The sequence below is a fragment of the Apium graveolens genome, chromosome 5, assembly GCF_009905375.1.
Source record: "Apium graveolens cultivar Ventura chromosome 5, ASM990537v1, whole genome shotgun sequence".
Taxonomy (NCBI): Eukaryota; Viridiplantae; Streptophyta; class Magnoliopsida; order Apiales; family Apiaceae; genus Apium; species Apium graveolens.
The window spans coordinates 18,962,240-18,984,244 of record NC_133651.1 but is presented as its reverse complement, the minus strand read 5'-3'; the positions used below and the strand labels follow the sequence as shown (position 1 = coordinate 18,984,244).

Below are 22,005 nucleotides of genomic sequence, written 5' to 3'. Positions count from 1 at the left end.
CCCATATCTGGTCCTGAATGCGGTCTTAGGAATATCTTCTTCTTTGATCTTTAATTGATGGTATCCCGATCTCAAATCAATCTTCGAAAAGCATTTTGCTCCCTTCAACTGATCAAAAAGGTCATCTATCCTTGGTAGCGGGTAGCGGTTGTTGATCGTCACCTTATTCAACTCCCGGTAATCTATGCATAGACGCATACTCCCATCTTTCTTCTTTACAAACTAAATAGGTGTTCCCCATGGCAACGTACTTGGCCGTATCACTCCTTTATCCAATAATTCTTGTAGCTAGCTCGCCAACTCTTTCATTTCTGCTGGTGCCATCCTATATGGGGCCTTTGAAACTGGTTCCGTTCCTGGAGCAAGGTTGATCTCGAACTCAATTTGTCGGTCTGGTGGTAAGCCTGGTAGTTCGTCGGGAAACACATCGGGGAACTCACTAACTACAGGAATATCTTCCATGCTGAGGCTGCCTCTCTCTAAATCCATTACATATGCTAGGAACGACTCACAACCTTTTCTAAGCAACTTCTTAGCCTGAACGATTGTAAAAAATAGTTGCTCTTGCCTCTGCCCCTTAAATACTACCTTCTCTCCACTCTTCCTCTTTAAATACACTCTCTTGGTCTTACAATTTATCTGAGCGCTATTCTCTCCTAACCAATCCATTCCTAAAATTATATCAAACTCTCCCAACTTGAAGAGTATCAAGTCGGCTGAGAACTTATATCCTGAAATATCGATCTCACACTTTGGACAAAATTGATTCACAGGAATCTTCTCTTGGTTTGCAATTACCACATTTACTACCTCACTCATAATCATTTTCTCACATTGATGCTTATCAACAAAAGATTCTGATATAAAAGATCTTGTTGCTCCCGAATCAATCAATACTTTAGCTTTAACATTATTGAGTAAAAGTGTACCTGCTATCACCTCAGAATTCTGAACAGCATCTTTCATCTTTAGATCAAATGTCCTTGCTGTTGCTTGCGGGGTTGGTGCGGGTGGTGGAGGTAATGCCAATACCTCAGCTGGCACGCTTGCACTGGTACTTGCCACGTTCATCAGAGCTTTGACTGGTCCTGTTGCCTTACACTCCCTAGCCATGTGTCCAGTCTTCCCACATTTGTAGCACGTAACTCCTGGCTTCGCCATCTTGCACTCATTTGCCAAATGTCCCTTCTGATTGCACCTATAACAGGTCATGCTCAGCTTATTGCATACTCCGGGGTGCCTTCTTCCACAATGCTTGCATTCTGGCCTCTGGAACCTGTTTTCTCCAACTTGCCCTTGGCTTGCCTGGTTGTTCCCTTTTGATTCTTGCCTTTTCCCCAAATTTCCCTTCTTTTGAAAATTTCCGCCCTTCTGGAAACCAATCCTCTTTACATTCCGATCTTGCGAACTTCCAGCTTCAGACTTTTCTCCATAAAATGGAACCTTCCTCTTCTTGTTATCCCTCTCTTTCCTTGACTGCATCCCATTATTCTCATTTAGAGCAGCTTTCTGTACTACTCCCGCATAAGTTTCAAGCTCAAACATAGTCACTCTATCTCTGATCCAAGGCTCCAATCCTTGCTGAAATTTCTTTGCTTTTTCCTCCTCAGTGCTGGTATACTTTATCACAAACCTTGACAACTCAGTGAACTTCTTCTCATACTCCAATACAGTCATGTTCCCTTGCTTCAACTCAAGAAATTTTAGCTCCATCTGATTTTGCATGTACCTAGGGTAATACTTATCCAGAAATAACTTTTTAAATCTCTCCCAAGAAACCTGCTGAGTGACTTCCATAGCCTTTACTGATTCCCACCAATAGATGACTTCTCCCTTCAAGAAGTAAGTAGCATACGGCATCTTCTGATCGTCTCCTAACTGTACCAACTCAAAAGCCCTTTCCATCTCCTTGATCCATGTGTTAGCTATCACTGGATCAGTGGTATCATGAAATACAGGTGGATTCACATTCTGAAAAGCCTTGAAAGTGACAATTTGTCTAGGTGGTACTGGTGGTTCAGGTGGTTGGTGTGGCTCACGGTTATCTTGGTTTTCAATTCGTTGTTGAAGGGTTAGTTGTTGTTGAGCTATAGCATTGGTTTGCTGTTGCAAGGTTTCCAGTAGTCGAAGAATATTTGGGTCTGTGGTGAAGGTGGTTGTTGGGTTCTTCTTTTTGGGAGGCATGATCCTGAAATAAGAGTTGTGTCAAAACAGATATGAATGATAAAATGATTCGAGGGTATCACATGGCATTCTCATTTTTATATGGGGTCAAGTTTCCAAATTAAGCAGATATGATGATAAAAACATAAAATAACAGTTGAGAGCAAATGGAACAATAGCACATAATTATTGAAATTTTAAAGGTCACAGTACATAGGATTGGGACATAGTCTGATTCTAGGAATAACAGGCTTATTTAAAGGAAAAACGGAAACAACTGGGGATTCCATAGAGTCTGATAGTACAACAACAAGAAAGGTAAATGGAAAGGACTAAGGCTCCACTCCATCTGAACGGGGCTTGGTAGTCTTTTCCTCTCGAAGCGTCTTCGCAATGCTCTGGAGCTCATCCGCCACCATCTGAATGACATACTGGCTGGTACGGTCCCGGTGCGCTGGCATCTCCTTAAGCTTAGTATTGACGTACTGAACCAAGGTCTCAAGTCTCGCGGTCATCTGCTCCTTGGGCTTCCCTTCGTAGTTTCGGCTGTCCGGATACACGTTCTTCAGTCGGTCTATCAGTCGGTCGTACTTGCCCTGAAGCATGTCGAACTCGCGCCTCAACCCAGCATACACGGAGAAAGCAATAGTGTCGTTCGACCCAGAGGATGACGAGGAATGCGCCCTTTGCTGACAACCAATAAGAGGAGTATTAATAATAATTTACTTAACCTACTCTCTCGCATATTATCTATAACCTACACACATATCCTATAACCTATTTGGGCTGTCCAGGGACTCTAAACCGTAGCTCTGATACCAAAACCTATCACACCTCCAACTTAAATAGCCAAATAAATATAGCTATTACATCATTTTAATGAAGAATACACAACAAAAATCCAAGATCTTACAGTTTAGGGTTTGGAACAGCCCAACACTACCAACTATTACATCTGATTTAAAATACCGAGTCCTCACACAACTATTATTACTTATTCTACCTGAGCTCGAACATAAGCATCAGCATCACAGGTCTTACGGGCAGTCTGCTTGAATCTAACCATAGCTGCTAGCTGTAATATCAGGGTAAAGCAAGAAGTGAGCCAAATGCTCAACAAGTGCTAACAGTACGACACAAAACATAAATTGAGATATACTTTTAAGAATGATAATGGAAAGACATAACCAAAGGTAACGAGAGATAAAAACTATGTGAGATGGCATCATTTTGCTTGCATCAAAACAATTTTAAAATCTTGTCTTAATCAAAATCATTTTATGACGCTACGGATTATAGCCGGTGATCAGCCGCGAAGTAATCCCGAACCTCGCTGGGTTCTAAAACATTTATGGGAATCCCTAGGCAACTTTTAAGCCTAATATAAGTGTGGAAAGGACTCGCGTCTCAGTCCAGATCCACCATTCAAAGAAAACATTTATCCCCCTTTGGGACTGAAAAATCCACATTTTAATCATTTTAAAAACTGATGCCGATTTATGATAAAATCTCTTTTGACTGTAAACAGTTTTATCAAGGGATTATAGATCAACTTGAAACACTGGAAATATGACACTAAATCTCAGGGCCATGATCCACTAGACTTTACTATATTAGGGTAATTGAGAGGTTTCCATAAACAAGAACTTTGACAAGGAAATTGAGCAAGGATATTGGATAATATGAAAGAGTAATGCCAAACTAGGCTTAAAGCAATGGTTGTAGACAAGGTATAGGTATTAGAACATCAAGAAGATAAGCATCACTGGTTCCAAATAGGATAGATGTGTTAAAATATAAAGAAAGTGATCATCAGCTCAAGATATAACAGGGTATCAAGCTTTAGCGTAAGGATAGGGTTATCAAACAATCATGAATGAATTTAAAAAATGATTGGCTTTTAGGTATCAAGATAAAGTTTCTATCGAGGTTATTTCAAGAGTTGAATCAAAGCATCAGGGTGCAATATCAAGATTTCTCAGGAATCAATAGCATGATAATCAAAAGGATCAATAAAGTATTATAACAAATCTCTATTTTATCATGGCATCACCATTACTTTGGTATACTAGCATGGTATGACTTTTGATCTACTTGCAATAAGTACTTGAGGGTTCATGGCATTTTTATATGATTCAAAGATAAACATAAGATACGCTTGATTTAAATATATCAAAATGACTCAGGATAGTTACAACAATGTATGAACTATTAGCAGTGAATACGAAAGTCAGGTTGAATCACTTGCCTTGAGATAGGCTGGTCTGGTCTGACTGGTAGGAGCAACTGGAGCTTCACTCATTATAATATATTCTCACCATCTTAACCTATTTACAACTCAAAATTAAACACGGATGGCACTTAGGCCTATATGCACTTAATTTATATTCACTTTTAAATTAAAATTGCACACACATAGCCACATATTCACATATAATATATTAACACCAAATAACACCATATATACCATAATGCAACACTAGGCTTGGATGATCTCGACTCACAACTTAAGTCACTTGGTCGCTAAACTAGACAAAGTCCTCTAATTTTGGCTTCCTAACTCGATGTGCCTTTCCTAAATTATCCAAAACCTATTGACCCTCACTTGTGCCTTTTGCTCTACTGATCTTATACTATCTTACAACGATGGTGGTCGACCTAATACTCACTTCTAAGTGTTCTAAAACTATGTGATAAATGATAGTGCTCACTGGTGCAAATTTCAGAATGACAACTATGGTTTCTTGAGTACATTAGACACTCTTAAACAACAAGTTTTCCTTCAAAACTTTTACACAAGACTCTCCTGACCTAAGGGTATCTCACAAACTTGATGTGGCTCAAGGGCCTGGCTTGGGCCTTCTTGGGCCTAAGCTAAAAGTCCAAGGTTCCCCTGTTTTCTGGGCAGAAAATACCCTGACTTGAATTAACTTGTGACACATGGTTCTAGCTCATATCCTATGAACTATGGTTGGAAACACTTCTCTGACATACCCTCTAATTAAGGCCCAATTGGGCCTAATGAGGGCCTACCCATGACATGGTCAAATCTCCCTATTTCTAAGTTGCAACAAAAGTGTCCCCTGCTGGACAGATTTTGTGATTCTACTTGTGCACCTAATCAAATGACATGCAAACCTCCAAACAACTCCTAAAACCTTTTATATACTCCCAATACTAACTTCTGGTAGCTTGGGCCTCAAAGTTCACACCAATGACATGGTCAAAACTCACTCTAAACCTCAGGGTGCTATACTGATTTTTCTGCAGAAACTATAACTCTCATTTTCCAAGGTTTTGACTTGACAAACTCAACTAACAACAACTCAATACTTAAACCAAGACTTATACATGGTGATCTACTGAAATAACTCCCTTATTCTCAAAATAAACTTGGGTGAGATCATCCATGCCCAAAAGCAACAACATGCAACCAAATATATAACATGCAACTCATGGAAAGCACATAACAAGATTTCGGCTAGGCATTAAGTTTTAAATGCTTGCAAAATTGACTTGCACCTAATACTCATCCTTAATAATCATGAAATATAACTTCTTTTAAGTATTAATAAGAAATTTATCATGGAAACAATCTATTTTAAGCACACATATTTCGAATTTATAGATTTTTAAACATAACTACATGATTTCGGAAAGAGTAGCATGCAAAACATGGTTGATCATCATTTTAATGTCTTAAAACTAACATGCATGGCTAAACATAAATATATAATAAAATTTCAGTAGCATGCAAAGGATTTTAAAGCATGATATCTCCATAAAGCACTTAGTTAGCACATATACATAATATATCTCATAGAGAGCTCTTGAATTCACAAGAATCAAGAGTTTCTCTTTGGAGATCACATAAGAACTACACATGCATCCATGGAACTTCAACTTCCAAGTCACAAAACACTTGGAAAGTATATAAGATGAATGTAGGTAAAAGATTTACACTTGAGAAGATGAAGAATAAATTGAAAAATGGAAGGGGGTGGGGAATTGGCCTTCGGCCGAGAGCAATGTGGGAGGGGGAGGAGAGAAAATTTGTGGGGTGTTGGAGTGTGGAATGAGTGGAATGACTTCTCCCACTTTGATTTCTTTGTTTTATGCTATTTGGTTTACAAATGATGAGTGGAAGTGAGAACTTACAAAAATGTCCCTTGGTTAAAGTTAGGCCATTTTGCATGCAAGGCTAAGGTAGTAATTTGGTAATAATCAAATGAGTTAGTGGGGTTGGAAAAGTCTTGTTTGCCCTTTGAGAGAATAGAAGGGTGATTTGCATGCATGGTCTCTTATGTAATTTGATAAATATGACAACTAAAATTTATAATGATTTATTTTTATAAAATAAAATACAAGTTCAAAAATTATAAAATTTATATCATAAAATAACTTGGATTTTTAGAGACTTTATAAAATCATTTTCAAAATTTGTGAACAAAATACCTTTTAAAAGAAAATTTTTCCAAAGCTTAGAATATTCCTTATAAATCAAAAATAAAGAAATTAAATAAACTCTTGCTTTGAAAAATCATATACTACACAAAGCAAATTTATAATGCAGAAACTTTCACTCACACTAGCGTAAAATCATTAAATATATTTTCATTTGACTTTAATATTATACCCAATCCACAAATAATATTACATAAAATGCCGGTCGTAACACGTTGCATCATAGAAGTGAACTTAAGATTGCATAAATGCGACCCTTCATCACTTATGATAACTCATGGCATTCCAAACCTTGTGAATATCTTCTTATGAAGAAAACTCAACACTACCTTTGAATTATTAGTTGGTAGAGCCTTGACTTCTACCCATTTCGAGAGATAATCGACTACCAGCAAGATGTATTGATTATTGCAGGATGAGATAAATGGTCCCATGAAATCGATTTCACAAACATCGAAGACCTCAACTTCAAGCATCACATTCAAAGGCATCTCATCCTTTCTGGTAAGATTCCAAACTCTTTGGCAATGATCACACCTTAAACGAACTGATGTGCATCCTTAAACAACGTAGGCCAGAAAAAACTTGCTTGAAGAATACGAGCTTCTATCTTTTCACCACCATAATGTCCACCATAAACTGTGGAATGACAGTCTCGTAATATCCCCTCCGTCTCACAGAATGGGATACATCTCCTGATGATCTGGTCAGCTCCTTATCTAAACAAATATGGTTCATCCCACATGTACCACTTCACCTCATGCATAAACTTCTTCTTTTGAGCCGCATTCATATTAGGAGGCATTATATTGCTAACAAGATAGTTCACAATGTCTACGAACCATGGCTCTTCCTCTTGAATTGCGAACAACTGCTCATCCGGAATAGATTCGTTGATCAATGTCTTATCATATGAAGTAGAATTGGGATTCTCCAATCTAGAGAGATGGTCAACTACTTGATTTTAAGTACCTTTTCGATCCTTGATCTCTAACTCAAATTCCTGTAGCAAGAGCACTCAACGACTAAGTCTAGGCTTCGAATCCTTCTTTGAGACCAGATAGCAGATGGCCGCGTGATCAGTGAACATTGTCACCTTTGTCCCAAGTAGATAAGATCAAAAATTTTTGAAACCAAAAATTATAGCCAAGAGCTCCTTCTCAGTAGTGGTGTAGTTCAGTTGAGCTCCATTTAGTGTCTTACTAGCATAGTAGACCACATGAAAGATATTAGACTTTCCCTGCCCAAGAACTGCTCTCACTGCATAATCACTTGCATCACACATCATCTCAAAAGGTTCTCTCCAATCAGGTGTCGTAATGACTGGTGCAGTGATTAAACTCTTCTTGAGAGTCTCGAATACTTCCAAGAATTCATCATCAAATTTGAAAGGCACATCTTTCTCGAGTAAGTTGTACAACGGCTTAGATATCTTAGAGAAGTCCTTGATGAAACGCCGATAAAAACCCACATGACCAAGAAAGCTACGGATTTCTTTCACAGAAATAGGTGGCGGAAGATTTTCAATGACTCCCACCTTGGCTTTATCCACCTCAAGACCCTTACTAGAGACCTTACACCCAAGAATGATACCTTGCTGCACCATAAAGTGACCATTTTCCCAATTGAGTACTAGATTGGTTTCCACACACCTTTTGAGCACCAAACGGAGATTATTCAAGCATTCATCAAACGAATGGCCAAACACGGAGAAGTCGTCCATGAACACTTCGACATTATTTCCAATCATATCGGAGAATATGGCCATCATGCATCTCTGAAAAGTAGAAGGTGCACCACATAAGCCAAAAGAATCTTTGGAAAAAGCAAACGTGCTGAATGGACAAGTGAAAGTAGTCTTCTCTTGATCTTCCGGTGCAATGCATATCTGATTGTAGCCCGAATAGCCATCCAGAAGACAATAATATTCATGACCAGCCAACCTGTCAAGCATCTGATCAATGAATGGAAGAGGGAAGTGATCCTTCCTTGTGGCTTTATTCAACTTTCTATAATCCATGCATACCCTACATCCTGTGACTGTTCGAGTGGGGATGAGCTCGTTCTTCTCATTTTCTACCACGCTAATACTTCCTTTCTTAGGTACACATTGCACGGGGATCACCCAAGAACTGTCAGAAATAGGATATATGATTCCTGCATCCAGCCACTTTAGAATTTCTTTCATCACCACTTCTTTCATGATAGGATTAAGCCTTCACTGTGGCTCAACAGTCGGCTTGCTACCTTCCTCTAGCAGAATTTTATGCATACAGTACGAAGGGCTGATCCCTTTTATATCTGCTATTGTCCATTCGATGGCCGATTTGAATTCTCTCAGAATCCTAAAGAGCTTGTCCTCATCACTACCTGAAAGATCAACTGAAATAATAACAGGCAAAGTAGATGTTTCACCTAAAAAAGCATACCTCAAGTGTTCAGGCAATGACTTAAGCTCCAAAATAGGTGCTTCCTCGATAGATGGTTTGAGCTTTCCCTCAGCATTCTTGAGATCAGTATTGCCAAGAGATTCAAATGGCATGTCTAGCTTTCGTTTCCAAGGAGAAGCATTTAGATATTGTAACTGCTCATTTCCTTCCTCATCATCACTGTCAAATTCCCCCAATAAGGCTTTTTCTAAGGCATCAGACCTTAGCACATGATCAAGTTCTGAAGTAACTGTAGAATCAATCAAATCCACCTTGAAGCACTCCTCATCTTCCGTAGGGAATTTTATTGCATTGAACCTATTGAATGTCACATCTTGATCTTGCACCCTCATAGTAAGTTCCCCTTTTTGCACATCTATCAAGGTACGACTTGTAGCCAAGAAAGGTCTTCCCAAGATTATGGGAATCTTTTTATCTTCCTCGAAATCCAGAATGACATGTCCACCTTTACTAGCATGTCCTCCACGATGCCTCGTGGGTATGTAATTGAATGATCAGCCAATTGTAGAGACATGTAGGTGGGCTTCAGATTAGGCAAATTCAGCTTTTTGTAGATAGACAACGACATCAGATTGAGGCTTGCTCCCAAGTCTCAAAGGCACTTTTCGAATGACAACTTGCCAATGGTGCAAGGAATAGTGAAGCTACCTGGATCCTTAAGCGTTGGAGGTAACTTTTTTTGCAGCACGGCACTGCACTCTTCCGTCAGAGAAACGGTATCAAGATCATCCAGTTTCACCTTCCTTGAAAGAATACCTTTCATGAATTTCGCATAACTAGGCATTTGCTCCAGAGCCTCAGCGAAAGGTATGTTGATGTGAAGTTTCTTGAACACCTCCAGAAACTTACCAAATTGCTTGTCCAGCTTTTGTTTTTGCAATCTCTTAGGAAAAGGTGGTGGAGGATAGAGCTGTTTCTCCCCTGTATTACCCTCAGGCAGAGTGTATTCAACAGTAGTCTTCCTTGGTTCCCCCTCTTTCTCCTTTTTCTTTTCTTCTTCATCTACAACTTCAGCTTCTCCATCTTTTGCTTTTTGACATCAACAACTTTTCCAGACCTTAAGGTGACAGCTTTGACTTGCTCCTTAGCTTCCTTCCTACCTGGCACTTCAGTATCGCTGGGAAGTGTGCCAGGTTGACGATTGAGCAAGGCATTGGCTATTAGTCCAATTTGATTTTTTAAGGTCTTGATCGAAACAGCCTGACTTTTGCACAACAGCTTTAATTCCTCGAAATCAGCACTAGAAGGTGGAGCAGTACCTCCTTGTTGAGGATATGTTTGCCTTTGAGCATATTGCTGAGGTTGCTGGAATCCAGGTGGATTAAACTATTTACTTGCAGCTTACTGATATGGTTGCTGAACAACATTCTGATTATTGCCCCAGTTGAAATTGGGATTATTTCTGTTATTAGGATGATAACCCGCTGCGGTCACTGATAATTGTTCACATACTGAACAGATTCATTAACAAGAGAACACCGATCCGTAGCATGAGAGCCTGCACAAAGCTCACATACCATAGCTATTTGATTGACTCCATAGCCGGCTAAATAATCGACCTTCATAGATAGCGCCTTGAGCTGCGCTGCAATAGTTGTAGCTGTATCGACTTCCCAAATACATGCTACCTTCCCAGGCATCATCCTTTGAGTTGGGTTTTGATACTCATTTGCATCCATAGTTTCAATGTGATTATAGGCCTCAGTATAGCTCTTGGCCCACAAGGTGCCTCCAGAAGCTGCATCGAGCATAGGTTGAGATTGGACCCCCAAACCATTGTAGAAACCAGTGATCACCATCCAGTCAGGCATACCATGATGTGGACACTTTCTCAACATCTCCTTATAGCGCTCCCAAGCTTCACACATAGTTTTTCCTGGTTGTTGCGCAAACTGAGTAAGAGCACTCCTCATAGCTGCATTTTTGGCCATTGGATAGAACTTCACCAGAAACTTTTGTGCAAGATCTTGAGAAGTAGTGATGGACTCAGCCAGTAAAGAATGTAACCAGTCCATAGCTTTGTCCCGCAGAGAGAATGGGAAAAGCCTCAGCTTGATAGCCTCATTAGTAACACCATTATATTTGAAAGTACTACAGATCTCGACAAAATTCCTGATATGCATGTTGGGATCTTCAGTCACAGCATCTCCGAAAGAAACAGAATTCTGCACCATCTGAATAGTGCCCGGCTTGATTTCAAAATTATTGGCCTCAATAGCCGGATGAATGATGCTTGACTGAATGTCATCAATTTTAGGCCCAGAAAAGTCCATAAGAGCTGGATCAGCTTGAACTATACGATCACCCATTGTATCAAATTCTTTCGTTTCACTCTCTTTATCCGAATCTTCAAAAACTATCTTCTCCGGAAAATCAAGAGTTGTATCTGTCTCCTCAGCTTTATCCAAAGTCCTCTTGCGAGTGCGAGAACGTGTTTGCGTAAAAGCTCGCTAGAGTACCTGAAACAAAACTGAAAGTAGTAAGTAATAAATCTTAATCACTGAATCCTAACGACCAATGATGACAAGTACATAAACTAAACAAATTAACACCGAGTCCCCAGCAGCGCCGCCAAAAACTTGTTAGGCACGAAGCATGTGCTAAATAAATCACGCAAGTATACGCGTTCGCAAGTAATATAGAATGATTTCTAGTTCGTTCCCACAGAGACTCTGATTAATTATATTTAATTAACACTTACTCACCAATGTATGATTAATCTTCAATGTCAAGACAATAACAATTAATGTTGATTAACTAATATTAACTACGAGAATTAAACACTTAAATTATCAATATTAAACACACATGAGACCATAACTTCATTACTACTTCATTCAATAGTTATTGTTATTCCCCTTAACATGTAATGGTGATGATATTAATCGAACAACATGAAACTGATAAGCACCAACTTTCGTTGTACGAATACCATTCTACCAAGCATCCACAATTAAGATAGAAGTTGAATAGGCATCAATTATGTTGAGACCCTATATGTCTACAGAATTTGACAACATAACGATTTAAATGTAAGTTATTCATTATGATTACACAGGGAAAGTAAAACGGTTAGAGTTACCCACTAATCATGCATACAATACATGAACCTATGCTAGCATGGTAAGTTCAAAATCTCAAGATTCACTGTCACTTCACAAGAGATTAACAGGCTATCTTATATGTTCGTGACGCACATAAGACGAATAAGCACAACCTATGCTATATATCATACAATCACCACATACCAAGGTATTAAACAATTAACTAAAGAAATCCATAGTAAATCCGCTATGATCCGATGATCATGATTAGCCCATAATAGAACTCATCGTCACCATGGGTTCATAAGAAAACATGATAATAACACAAAGATATAAACTAATAAAAATACTTAATAAATAACAGAGTACGTCACAGGAGTATTAAGGTTCAAAGAGTAAAGAAAACTAGCATCCACTGTTACAACGAATTAGAAGAATCACAAGATAAATGTATGCTTCCTCTTCTTCGTTGTTGCGTGCTAAAACGTTCTTCTTGATCTTCTCTCCTTGTTGCTTGTTCAGAAAATGTCTCCCCAATAGGTTTATATAAGAGTCCACAAGAAACAGCGCCAACAGAAGCCCATTCATACTCGAATTATAAAATCCAGAATTTAATTTTCCGTACCCAGGCGGCCGCCTGCATTCACCACGCAGGCGCTTGCTACCAGGAGGTCGCCTGCTCCTTCTAGGCGGGCGCCTGCAAGCCTTCTGGAAAAATCCAATGTTTGCTTCTGATTTTGCTGAATTCTTCGCACAACTCCCCGAGACTAATTCCAAGCACATCCTTAGGCTTATTTTTATGAAATTCTCCTGGCTGAGCAAGTTATACCCAGAAATACAAAAACACTCAAAAACGCATTAAATACACAAAATACTCGAGTTCAAGACACTAATTCAAGCCGTTATGAGACGCTCTAAGTGGTATAAAATGCCACTTATCAGAAAGTGATACGCGGGTATTTTTCATATTTTTTAAAAAGAAGAATAGACAACGGTTATTTTATAGAGTGATTTCTAAAATGATATTTAACATCATTATAAAAATTAGTGATGTTACTTATTCTAATCGATGTTAAATGGGTGATGTCGCATGTAGTATTTCTAGTAATGCGTAAACTCTACTTAAATAGCATATTAATACTACTGAATAAAGCAAATTTTTCTGCAGAAAGATATGTTTTACACCAGAACTCTACGTAATTACCACATTCATACTACACAATATAGCGAATTCTGGTGCAGAACCCTAATTAATACAAACAAGGCAAATGTTATTGCAGAACCCTAATTTTTACATAGACTCTCTGAATTTAATTTGTTAGGAATATGTTGTAGGCTTCATGATAACTTAACAAAACCCTCTAAGTAGATAAGTTAAATGATTTTGTAACCATCATTTGATGAAGTACCTTGTATTAAACAAGTTTGTACCACATTTCTGTATGCAACAAGCACCTTAGAAGCTTAGAAGTTGTAGTGAATTATGAGTCATGTTGACTACTAGAAAGTTATAAAAAATAGGTTGGCTAATTATAAATATGAGATGCCTTGTAATTTTGTATAACTTAAAGAGTGTCAACTGCTAAAGAATTCATCATCAATGGATAAACTTAAAGCTTCAACAGATCACTCAAGACACTTTCAACGGATAATCCATCAGAGATTCAACGATAACTCAAGTGAAGTATCAACGAATAATGCTGAAGTCTCAACGGATAACAGATTCAAATAGAAGTTGAAAGTGACTTGACAGTCACATAGGTTGATTGTATACAAAAGGAATGTGGTAGCCTGTTTGTAGGTTTTAGAGAACAAAGAAACATTTCCATTTTCATGCTTAACTGAAGATATTCAAAGATGCTGGATAGAGAAATGAAGCAACATGTGAATAGACCTAGAGTCTTGTTTTTACTGTTTTTCTTATTCATATGTAACTTGGTAGTATATAACCAAGCATAACAAGAAAATATCGATCGATCGAACGAGTGAACAATAGGAGTTGAACAGATAAATAGATAAAGCTATGTCTATAAGAAATTCTCTCTGTTCATCTTTGAAAAAACACTTGTAAGCAGCTGTGTGCATTCTTGCATCAGAGAGTTCTCGAATCCATATATATATATATGGTGGAAAGTTCAATCCAGTAGAAAGTTTTTAAACCATCTTATTTAATTACTTTGTGTTTGAATACTTGAAATATTTAAATATGCACTATTGCATATTTATTCACAACTATATATATATTCTAAAGAGATTTTAAATTTCCAACAGAAACCAGAATTTCATTCAACCTCCATTCTCTAATTTTGTTTTTAGATTATTGGGGAATAACAATTGGTATCAGAGCAAGCTCTTGACACACTAAGAGTTTAAAGATAAAAATAAACTAACTGCATGAGTAGAAAAGATGTTGGAGTGAATATCCCACTTCTGGATAAAGACAACTATCATCACTGTAAAGTGAAGATGCACCTTCATCTACTCTTTCAAGATGAAAGATATGTTGACTGCATAGAGAAAGTATAACGACTCGTGTGTTTTTGAATTATTTAAATATGTGATTATGACGAAAATTATTAAATAAAATATGTGTATTGGTTTTGACCGCTCTCTATTGGTTGATTATTGTATAGGTGTAATTTATAATATACCGGGTTGTTCGTGTGATTAATTATGGAGTCGTATTGGATTGTTTTTATTTTCAAAAGTGGATTTGGTGCAAATTTATTTGCATAAATATTGGGAATGTTTCAAAAAAAATATTATTTTTCTGATTTTATAATTACAATAATTATTTTTAGGATTTTATAAAATTGAGAAATCAATATTTCATTAATTATTTATCTTTAAATGATTTTCTGAGTATGTTTAATGGTAAAATTCATATTTAATTCTAAAATTCTTCAAAAATTATGAAACTCATATTTATTTAAGTTGGGAATATTCCGGGAATTTTAAAATTATTTTGGAAATTTTCGGGATTAATTTCACGCGCTCGTTGTTTCGTGTTATTGATAAAAGCGGGTACAAGTTGCGTTTTAGAAATTGTTTTAAAATTCCAAAAGTTACATTTTTATTTACTTCGGGATTTTTAGAAAATTTTAAAACTATTTTAATAATTTTCGGAATTTATTTTATAAGTAACCTGGTTCGATAAATTGCAAAATATAAGTTAAAAATTAGATTTACAGTCAATAATAGGACACTTGTTTAATTAGTGGATACATGTAAAATTTATACAGGGCCTAGCTACACGTGTCTTATTCTCGCTTAAACAGAAAATTAGCATCGATTCTTGTCTCCATCTCTCACTTTCGATGGTGTCTCTGTTCCTAGGGGAACAATCCTTCTCGACTTTTCTCCCGTCCCTCGCTCTCTCGTCTTTTCTTTTTCTTTTATTTCTACTGTTAATCCCCTCCTTCTTCCGGATTTTCCCTGTTTGCTTCCGTCGTATTTCCCTCCGGCGAGCCGCCGAGTTGCTTGCCTCTGTGCGGTTCTTGTCAGGTCGTATGTATATATATACATATTATGGGTGTGTGAGTGTGTGCATAGTCTGTGTGTGTGGTTTCTTTGTCTATGTGTAAAGGTTATATGTGTTTGTTATTCTTGGTTGTTTCCAGCTGGTCGTGTGTCTTCCGGGTAGTGCTGTGATGCTGTGCGCGTGAGTATACGCGTCTATGTTGGGTTCTTTTTTTTTTACTTATTTAATTAATTGAATGTTTTGCAGAAACTTTGATTAGTTTTCGTGAAATCAATTTAGTTGCGGCATAAGTCATTGTATATCGGTGGAGTTTATTTGGAAACCCAGATATTATCGGGCACCAATAAATTTCGCCGCCGTCGGCGATGAGCCTCGGCGAGCCGACGGTGGACTGTGATGACCCGATTCTGAGTCCTAATCTTTTTAATAAATAAAAGCCGTATTGTGTTTTTATTCTGGATCGAAATAGTTAATTAGCAAATATTGAATCGTGATGATTAAGTTGGTTGTGATTACTAAATTGTATCGGTGATTGGAATCTACAAGTTGTGATTGGCTGTCGTGGTTTAAATTGGATTGTTGTTGTTGAATTGACGTCGATTAATGTTTCGACGGGTAGTCCTATAAATAAAGGAAACGCTGCCCGATTTTCGGAAACTGAATTACGTAAATACGGGAGCGTATCCGAGGATTATAGGAACGTCGAGCGAGTATAAGTAAATACATATATGTATGTTTTATACAAAACCTGATTGTATGTTGTATTGTATATTTTGTCCAAAACACAGTAACCCTAATTTCGTAAAATAACGAGTATACGTATTTTCTAAAAACGAATAGTGAATTGATTTCGAGAATATGAACCCTAATTGTTGACTGTGTTATTCTAATATGAATAATTAAGAGTTGGGTTTGAATATCGTTGGATAAGAATTAGTATCGAGGATATGTCAAGCATACCTAGATGTCTAACGTAGGGTATTTCGACCCTATAGGTTATAGTCGGGAACCTGAAAGTGGACGATGGACTAAAAATAACATAGTGGTTAGTCGACGAGCTCAGTAGAGTTTCAACCGAAAGACCTGAGTGTCGAAGCCGAATCCAATGGGATCTAGTGGTTGGACGTTAAAGCCTGAGCGGTAGCGTCGGATTAGAATTGATCAATGATAGTTGTAAAGCATGTAAGGCAAGTATTTCTGAACTTTTCTTCAAGACATATTACCAATGTTTTCGAACTATTTCATAACATGTTGCTATTATTAAACATAATTCCTGTTTTGTAATGCAAGTGTTTTAAACTTCTTACCTTAAACCCTGAATCTTTCTTGATCTTGAGTCGTAAGCCTTATTCTTTGTAAACCATCCTTTGTTGATCCACAGATATCAATTCACACCAATATGATACTACTCCCCAAAGGTATAACTACCAAACACCAAACACTGAAACAAAATTGTTTGAAAACACAGAAACTTTTATACTGCAACCATTCTTTATAACATCAAAGAACTATACTTTGAATAATCATTTCTGACCTAATACCGGATGCTGGTTCAAATTGAAAACCATTTCTTATACATACCCTGATATACCCTTGAGATATCCATGAGTTTTCTTACGTTTCTATGCAAATGTTTAACCATCATCGATTATGATTTTGTTTTATTGAATCATATTATTATCGTATTGAATTGCTTTAGGATTGGATAGTTTTTATATATGTGGACCAGATTCGTGGTCAGACCATACCAATGGTCAAGTTAGGCCAATGTGTGCCTTGGATCCAGTAATTAGAGTAGTGTTGTGTGCTTGCTCGGGGTTAGTGCGTGACTGATCAGCAGCCTAACCTTGGTTTTTAAAACTTAAAATGAATATCCAATTCTAATAAATAGTTAAAAAGAAACTTGATTCCTTTGAATCATCTCATTTAATCATGGTTTAATCTTAGTTATCGTTATCATGACTTGCTGAGCTAGATAGCTCACCCTTGCGATTCTTTTATATATTTTACAGTTGAAAAGAATATGGATGATAGTGAAGTTCATCAGTCCAAAGTGCGGGCTAAGGTTCCAGTCGAGTTCGATCGAGCTAGCAGAAGTTTCATGCGGTAAAGAGATAGTCAGATTGGAGGAATGATTTTATTATCAATTGTAAGTTAAATTAGTTGGGATTTGGTACGATGTAATAATTAAGATTGTGGCTTGTTTTCATACTTTAACCTGTTGCGATCCGTGGTTTTGTAAAGCAGGGTCATTATAAATAATATTTCTTATACAAGTTGATATATTGTGTTTGTGTTGTGGACCCCAAACTTCTGACCCGGGTTTGGAGGGCGCCACAGATTGGTATCAGAGCTACCGGTTATAAGTCACTGAAACAAGCCTAGATTATCGGGATTAGGTAGAGGGTTAGGATTAGGAATAGGAAATAGAAAGATAAGACGTTGTGAGGTTGAGTGCGATGGTATAGTAGGTCTCCGGCATAATTCGTATTGCGATTCGGGATTCTCAGCGTGTGACGTGATTTCCAGACAACGGAAATGGCAGATCTTGATTCCCCGGTGTCATTGGATCATTTGGAGCTTTCCGTTCGAGGATCGTCACCTTCTCCCAGATTGGATTTGCACCTTGTTCTTTCACCAGAATTAAGGGTACTACCTTCTGGGATAACGATTGCACTTCTTCAAGTTATTCTACGCTAAATTTTCCGCCTCTTGATGCGAGATTACCTATTCAAGAACTTTTATCTGTTTATTCTTGTTTCATTGGACATTCGGCTGTGAACGTATCCCTTTAGTTTACCCTACATCCTGTTCCATACCCCCAGTTTAGAACTTGTCATATGAAGCGATTGTATCTACGAGGATGAATTCGAGAGCTACAGTAAATGGTGAGCGCTTGAGTTATAAATAGAGGTGAGACAAAGTTTAGAGAGGAGATTTAAGTGTTTCAGAGGATAGCTATTATCAGGTTAAAAGAAGCCCTCTGTGACTAACCCACCCGTGAATAATTATGGGATGAACTGGATGAATTTTGAAAGAGTAAGAGAGAAAAATATAAACCTGGAATTTTTGTGAAATTAAATGATGATGATATGATAAATGCGATATGTAAAGTAGTAATGTGATATGATACGAGCAAACTTTGTTCTATGAAATAGACTCATTGACTATTGGATATCCTGTTTTACTTAACTACTGCAACGGTAATGTTGGGAGTATTACCAGTATGGAAGCTTTGATGTGAAGCTACGAATAAGATAAAGGCAACGACAATTGAAGTTTTTGTCGATTAAGGAAGGCAGATGGACACGATAAAGGAGAAAAGGTAGATTGGAGTGAACGAACTTTTATGTGATTATTTCTTTAATATGGTACCTTGTTATAGGTCGGAAGGACAACGACCAACTCATATAGTAAGGACAACCAGGTTTGTGATTTTCCGAACTTTTTAAACAAGTTTTTGAAAAAGATTTTTCCTTTACAAATTTCTAAAAGCCTTTTCGAATAAAATGATTTTTAAACATTGGTTGTCAAGTTACTACCTGAGTTTCTTGTTTGTTAGAAAGCCCGGATTACCTAGAAAAAAAATGCTGTTTCAGACTTAGTATTGCTAATTCAGAGGACAAAGTGATCCGTGATTATGAAGGAGTTGGTTATTCTCAACAGAAAGGTACAAATATTGTTTGATAAGATTAACAACAGAATCAGTGTATGGAGCAATTACTCATCCAATTACAGGATTATCCAAGTTCAATGAATTCACTGATTTAACAGAAGTCTGAGTATGACTGAAGGAGATTGAGAAGATTTCTAGATTTCCTAAAAAAAAAGAAAAAAAAAGAAGAATATTATTAACACAAGGATCGCTATGTTGAATGCTTCGGGGTTATTCTAAATTGAAAAAGGAAACTCGAGGTTGTCTGGTAGGGACGTTACTATGATCGAGTTGTTAAAGTATTATATGTAGAGGTGTGATGTTAAAGACGCAAGACGTGACAAGTAAGAATCTACCATAATGCTTAATTTGCGAAGACATTCCAGCGTATTTTTTTTTAAAGTTATTATATGAAACAATGGAGATATGATCGAACTAGCTCGAAAGATGAATACAAGTGAAAAGTGGATGGTGACCAATGGTATCGTTCTAGTTTTCAATATTACAGTGCATATTCCTTCTCAATTCCTAAAAATGTATGAACTTCTTTCCTCAAGTAAACTCTTTTCTATGATATCGAAAAGAAGTATATTCCATTCCTTTCAAATTTATTTGCTTCCCTCAAGTCTTGCTTTCTGATTGGGACAAACAGTGTTATGGTGAGACACATTGTCAGAATGACAAAGAGTCGGGTGGGACGCCACCTAAACATATGCTGTATGCCATATAGTACGAAAGACTGGCCATCTTAAGTACCAATGTGGTTGTCTCATTCATATTCAAATCCTTGTTTCTTCTTTCTTTTCAACTCTAATTTTGTTGGACTTTGAATCCTTCTAGTCATTTTGTTATACTATCGTTCTATGCAAGAGGTTTTTAAACAGAAATCAACGTATCCTGAATTAAGCGGATGAAGTTCCATCTACGTCTTATGCATGGGAAGGAAATAAGGGCACCTGGCAAGGATTGCAAATCATTAGTCCCAGTGAAGAATCCACTAAGAATTAAGGGAATCTACTTCAATAAGGAATACATTTTCGAGAACGAGAATATGCGATTTTTCCTGTGGGATATGTTATTCAGAATACGGACGTGATGATATGGATGATCAGGGTGAATACCTTATGCGTTAAAGTATTGAAATATGTGAGAGCAACTTGATTGTTTAGCTCCCAAGGTTTTGTTGATAAGATGAATTACCCTGTTGAATTGATAAGGTTATGATTAAAGGACTAGCAAGTCAAGAATGTGTGGTTGTTGAATAAGTAAGTACTAATGGTGAAATTGAGATTCCTGGCAATAAGTTGTGAAGAATTGATATCATGGAAGATAAGAGGATTTGATATTATTCTAAGGAATGGATTAACTACTAAAGCGTGATGTCCAGACAAACCGTCGTGATGAAAAGATAATTCTGAGAATGCCAAATGAGAAGGTAAGAAGGTTCAGGAGATGGAAGAAAGTAAAGAATTTGTTAATAATGATTACGATGATCAAGATATGAGTATTATGGTGATTATGGGATACATAAAAGTCAGAAGCAAACAAAATTTGAAGATTTTATAGTAATTAAGGAGTTTCAAGATATGTTTTTGGACGAGTTATCAACATTCCCTTTGGATATAGAAATTGAGTTTGTAACTGATTTAGCACCTAAAATAAAGCCAATGTCCAAAGCCCCGCACAGAATGGCGCCAGTTAAAGTCAAGGAGTTAGCAAAGTAAATGCAAGAAATGCTAGGAGAAGAAGCGATTAGACCTAGTGTACCCCATAAGGTGCACCGGTATTAAATGTTAATAAGAAAAATGGAAGCATGGGATTATGCGTCAACTAGCGAAAGCTCGATAAGTTTATTATTAAAAGCAAGTATCTGTTACCTTGACCCAATGATTTGTTTGATCAAACGAAGGAAGCAAAGTACTTTTATAAGACTGATTTAAGACTTGGTATTTCACCAATTAAAGATTAAACCTATGGATGTATCAAAGATAATTTTCAGAACCAAGTGTTGTTCTCGTATTGTCATTTGGATTAATCAATATACCAGTGATATTTGAACCTGATGGATAGAATCTTTAAGGAATAGCTGGAGAAACTGTAGTTATGATACTTAAAGTCAACGGAGGACCATGCAAAACATTTAATGATGATTGGAAAGTTAGAGAGGAAAGAAGTTGTGTGAAGTAGTAGAAAGTAAAGTTACTATGAATAAAAAGGAAACCAGAAACACCAACAAAAGTAAGAAGTGTTATCATAAGCCGGTTACTATCGAAAATTTGTGCAAGATTTCTTGAAAGTTGCCATATCTTGGATGAAGCTAACCAGGAGAAGCAAGAAGTTTATATGAAGTAGAGAAGGGTAAAGACAGTTTTACGGAGTTAAGTGAAAGAATGGTTACAGCACCTGCTTTATTATTTTGAAAGTATCAAGGAGATTTTGTAGTTTATAGTGATGCTTCTTATAAAGGAATAGGATGTGTGTTGACGCAGTACAATAGGGTTATTGTATATGCATCCAGACAACCGAAACCTTATGAGCAGAAGTATCCTACCCATAATTTGGGAGTAACGGTAATAATATTCGTTTTGAAGGATTTAGGAAACATAATATGTATGGAGAAAGGTGTAAGAGGTTGAAGTATATATTCACGAGGAAAAGCAAAGATAGAGGAAAGCAATAACGGACATAGAGACTATACCGGAAGAATTTTCTATGGAATTTTAGAAGTTGAAATTGGGAATCAGAGTT

At 37.1% G+C, this 22,005-nt stretch overlaps 1 non-coding gene across 1 annotated transcript; it reads left to right on the top strand.

The window, feature by feature from the left end:
• The first annotated feature begins 10,886 nt into the window (after positions 1-10,886).
• LOC141662642 (small nucleolar RNA R71) lies at positions 10,887-10,993 on the top strand. Its single transcript, XR_012550747.1, has one exon. It is a non-coding gene; the product is annotated as a small nucleolar RNA R71 (small nucleolar RNA).
• The last annotated feature ends 11,012 nt before the right edge of the window (positions 10,994-22,005 follow it).